The sequence below is a fragment of the Ochotona princeps genome, chromosome 6 (genome assembly GCF_030435755.1).
Source record: "Ochotona princeps isolate mOchPri1 chromosome 6, mOchPri1.hap1, whole genome shotgun sequence".
NCBI classification, from domain to species: domain Eukaryota; kingdom Metazoa; phylum Chordata; class Mammalia; order Lagomorpha; family Ochotonidae; genus Ochotona; species Ochotona princeps.
The window spans coordinates 56,475,176-56,480,510 of NC_080837.1; the positions used below are offsets into that span (position 1 = coordinate 56,475,176).

Here is a 5,335-nt window from a genome sequence, read left to right on the forward strand (position 1 = left end):
TGATTTTGGGTAACAATTAAGATGTTTCTGCAACCTAGCATTTTTTCTTTTCTTTTTTTTTTTTAATAATACTAGTATAGCCTTATTTGGCATATGTTGGGCAGCATGTTCAATAAGAGTTAAAGAGGCACAAACTCTTACATTTAAAGCTCCTCCCTCACTCAATTTCAACTCTTTTTCATAACTCCTTAGAATGAGTGAATGGCTGCAGGCAAGAGAGAACCACTGGGGTTTGCATCCCTGAAAGCCCGGAAGAACAGGCAGGTCCAGTTGACAACGTAGAACATGTAGGGTAGGAACAAGAGAGAAGTTAGGAGGTGCAGATGAAGTCCGTCACTGGGATGTCGGGGAGAATGTTGACATCCAGTCAGAATCTAAATGAGTCAGAAATTAGGAAATCAAAAAGATGGCTTAACCGGTCAGAAAATAGGGCCTTAAGTGAGTCAGGTTGCCATGGGAAAAGCCAGTGTATCCTGGGGTTAAATCTTGAATGCAAACAAAAGTCTTCTGTAAATTTAACCTTTGGGTCAGGAGTTTTTGACAGTCACATTCGTATTTCTTTGTTATATTTATTGATATTTATTGAGCATTTGCTACGTGGCATCACCATTCTAAGTACCTTCTTTACCTTTCTTTTTGAGAAATTGCTCAGAGATTATTTTTATTCCTAATTAAAACAGCATACTCTTAAATTTTCTACAGATCAGAAACAAGATAGTTTGGGGTTAAAACCATTAACACTGAGGCAGGATAAAGTTGAAAATTTCACTCAAGTCCTTTTATAACAATAACCAAAAAAATACCATTTTGATATGTTTTTCAAAGTAGTGTAAGTTCATATCTAATGTTCCATCTTTGGAAACAGACAAGTACCAGTCACTACTTGCTGATCTGAATTCTACACTTGCTGCAAGTAAAAAACACATACACACAAAACAAAACAAAACAAAACAAAACAAAACAAAACAAAACAAAACAAAAAACTGTGAGAAACTCAGAAGCAGGGTTTTTGCACATGCTGTCTGAATCTATTTTCACATTTATTATCCCCCCTCATCTCCTTTCCCACTGAAACGTTTACTACATAATTCGAGCTTTTTGCTCCAAGTTTGTAAACCTCGATTCCTGTCAAGAATCCTAAACTCAAAAAAAAAAAAAAAAAAAAAGAATCCTAAACTCTTTGAGCATCAGAAGCTTTGTTTCAGTGTGCTGTCACAGCACCTGAGGTTTACATACAGCATGAACAAACAAGTATTGTTTTGTGAAGAAAGTTCACCTATTCTTGCATTCCTCTGCCCTTAGTTTACAGACTAATCACAGCGGGAGCTATACATTCAAATCTGGTTCTGGTTGAAAAAAAAGTCAATAAATTCTCTCCTTAGCTCTGTTTATGATGAAATATTGGCTAACCGTGCTAAAATTTAATCTCTCCCATCAACTATATGAAACCTTTTCAATTATTTGGCTTCCGAACCAAAGTGTTTTTCAACATGAATCCTCTCTCCAGCTAGACACAGCTAAACACAGAGTTCAGCAGCTCCCGCAATAGGCCCCATCTCTAACCACCAGCTGTGCTCCAACAATGCCCACTGGGCTTGAAGCAGCCTTCATGTTTTGGGGTTTAAGAAAATCATGAAGTTCCTGTGCTACTACATTTCCTCCGTGACAATACTTGTACATTGGTTTTAAATTTCTGTATTGTGGGTACTGGGTTTCTGGCTTGCATTTCCAGCACTTGCATGTAATGATGCTTCCTCTGAGTCCTGCTACTAAAGGCCGTCAAGTTCTCGGTCCTTGTGTTTGCTTCGGAGGGGTGTTGACCTTGGTCTGAAATTGTGATCCTTTGTAATTTGTCAAGAAACAGGCTATCAAGGCTGCTGGAAGCATCTTCTGCTTGACTTGAAGTGCTCCGCGGGGAGAAACACTCTCTGGCTTCAGAGGAGGACAGCACCCTGGCCCTAGGGCTGGCAGCTGGGCACCTGTTCACGGGGAGCTCAGCCTTTCGACTCTCTTCATCACCTGCGTGAAGAGGTACAAGTCCGTGCTTAGGTGAGGTTGTCAGAGAGGAGTTGATGTTATCTACAGAGGAAGAGCCAGGAACTAGGGATGAAGAATCAAGTATTTTGTCAGGATCCTGGGTCTTGTCTATGTCCACATCAATGCCTGCATTTGCTTTTTGCTTTAGTGTACAGTCTAAACTAACAGCGTTAAAGAGTTCACTTACTCCTCTAACCTCTTCACGTCCTGCAATGGCAGCTTTCAGTTTGGCAACACTGTCGAACACTTTTTTACCTTTGTCTGGCAATTTGCAAACGAATTTTTCATTGCATAAAAGTCTCTCCTGGTGTTTCAACATCTCCTGCAGCTCCACCAAACTCTGCTGCCCCAGTCCTCGGGAATTTGGGGTTCGAAGCCGCGGGGCAGCAAGGACATTCTACCGGCCTGAGGCTGGTGAGGCAGTCCCTGCCACTGGTGCAGGATCCCCAGCCGGCGGTGACTCCGGGACATGAGCAGGAGTCGCCATTTCCCCAGAACAGCCTTCTTTATCTTTTAATCCTTACAACAACCTACATTTTCTACATGAAGGAACTTAGGCAAAGAAATGTAAGCTGCATGTCCAAGGTTACTCACTCAGTCAATGCTATATTTGTGACTCCCGTCCTGCCTGTTTCCACAGCTTGCACTCTGAACCACTTATCTCCATAGATCCCTGCAGTAACGTATATCCTTGCAGTAATAAATGTGTATGTATAAAATAATACATCAAAATATATTTTTTTATGTACTTGAAAGGCAGGGAGACACAGAGAAGGCGGAGAGATCTTTTTCCATCCAGAGTCACACCCCAAATGCCTGCAACAGCCAGGGGTGGGCCCTAAGTGAAACCAGAAAACTAGAACTTAACCTTCGTTTTCCTCATGTGCAGCAGGGACCTGTGGCCTCGCAGGGAGTGCATTAGTAGGAAGTGGGATTGGAAGCAGGGCCAGAACTCAAACTTAGATATTTCAATATGAGGTGTGGGTGTTCCAAGTGGTGTTTTAATTGCTGTGCCAAATATCCACCTTTCCCCGTTTTAATTCATGTTTATCATTTCATTGGGTTCAAGCTAATCTTGACAGAGATGGAAGAAAATATGTGCAGGTATTAATTAGATATCACTGGGCCCGGCGGCGTGGCCTAGCGGCTAAAGTCCTCGCCTTGAAAGCCCCGGGATCCCATATGGGTGCCGGTTCTAATCCCAGCAGCCCCACTTCCCATCCAGCTCCCTGCTTGTGGCCTGGGAAAGCAGTCGAGGACGGCCCAATGCATTGGGACCCTGCACCCACGTGGGAGACCCGGAAGAGGTTCCTGGTTCCCTGCATCGGATCGGCGCGCACCGGCCGGTTGCGGCTCACTTGGGGAGTGAATCATGGGACGGAAGATCTTCCTCTGTCTCTCCTCCTCTCTCTGTATATCTGACTTTGTAATAAAAATAAATCTTTAAAAAAAAAATTAGACATGACTGGAGCAGGCGCCAGCGTGAGAGTAGGAGAGAGTAGGCTAAGTATCAGCCTGTAGTGCCAGCATCACACATGGGTACTGGTTCATGTCCCAGCTGCTCCAGTTCTCATCTCACTCCCTGCTTATGATCTGGGAAAGTAGCAGAGGTTGGCTAAAGTCCTTGGGCTTCTACACTCAAGGGGAGAGCTGGAGGAAGCACCTGGCTTCTGGCTTCAGATCAGTTCAGCTCTGGCAGTTGTGGCCATTTGGGAAGTAAGCTAGCTGATAGAAGACTCTCTCTCCCTGTAGCTCTGTAACTTTGCCTTCTAGATAAAAAAATAAATTTTAAAAAAATACATGACCAACATGGATATGGGGACATGTTTAGATATGATGCTCAGATACAGATTAATCTAATTCTTCTTCTAAAGAACAGATACTATCTAAGGAAGATTTGAAATATAATGTAAGAGAACAAAAACTTTCATTTTAACCTTTTTATATTTAAAAGGCCTCCATGTAGTGAGCTGCACAAATGCACTTACAGTTTTGTCATCAGAATTCTTCATGGGTGATGCTGCTTTGTTTCACTGATTCACAGAAAGAAAGGCAACTTTATCTCATTGCCTTTAAACATCTAACACGTGCATCTTTTTCCATAGAGGTATACTGGATGTCAAAGGATTGCAGGATGTCCAAATCAGGACGTTATCTTGGACCTGTGGAATTAGAATTCCAGACGGATTAGGCAACGAGGCATGAATTTGAATGCTTTCCTAGAAGCTAGACTTAAGGCTATGGGATATACGTAAATGTTCCAGAAAAAATATTCAATAAAACGGAAAAGAATGCAGACAGAGAAGACATCATGGATCACGATACTATAACCATTTACATACACCTCAACCTCCTCAAACAAAAGCAAGCACTTTTTACTTCTCTAGTGATGGTAAGAGAAACTCTGCCCTCAGGAATGGATTTATGCCATTATCAAGAATGGGTTCTTTTTTTAAAAAAAGATTCATTTTTATTGAAAAGGCAGATTTACAGAGAGAAGAGACAGAGAGGAAGATCTTCCATCTGCTGGTTCACTCCTCATGTGGCTGCAACGGACAGGGCTGAGTTGATCCGAAGCCAGGAGCTGGGAACTTCTTCCAGGTCTTCCAAGCAGATGCAGAGTCCCAAGGCTTGGGCCATCCTTCACTGCTTTTCCAGGCCACAGGCAAGGAGTTGGATGGGAAGTGGAGCATCTGGGACATGAAATGGCACCCATATGGGATCCCAGCGCGATCAAGCAAAAGATTTAGCCAGTAGGCTATCATGCGGGGCCACCAGGAGTGGGTTCTTACAGAAGAATACGTTTGTTCCCCTCCTGTCTCCTTCTCCCTTTCTTTTGTTTTTTAACCTTTAAAAATTATTTTTTGTGGGCCCGGCGGCTTGGCCTAGCGGCTAAGGTCCTCGCCTTTAACTCCCCGGGATCCATGTGGGCGCCGGTTCTAATCCCGACAGCTCCACTTCCCATCCAGCTCCCTGCTTGTGGCCTGGGAAAGCAGTCGAGGACGGCCCAAAGCCTTGGGACCCTGCACCCGCGTGGGAGACCTGGAAGAGGTTCCTGGTTCCCGGCTTCTGATCGGCGCAGCACTGGCCGTTGTGGTCACTTGGGGAGTGAATCATGGGACGGAAGATCTTCCTCTCTCTCTCCTCCTCTCTGTATATCCGCCTTTCCAATAGAAATGAATAAATCTTTAAAAAAAATTATTTTTTGTTTTCCCCCTTCCCTTTCTTCTCTGTCCCGCTTGCCCTCCCTCTGTATTTCCACCTCTGCCATGGGATGACAGCAAGCAGGTCCTCTCCA

At 43.8% G+C, this 5,335-nt stretch overlaps 1 pseudogene; it reads right to left on the reverse strand.

Annotated features, from left to right (window-relative positions):
• Nucleotides 1-1,170: 1,170 nt before the first annotated feature.
• On the reverse strand, nt 1,171-2,433 carry LOC101521471 (DNA-directed RNA polymerase II subunit GRINL1A-like; annotated as a pseudogene).
• Nucleotides 2,434-5,335: the final 2,902 nt, after the last annotated feature.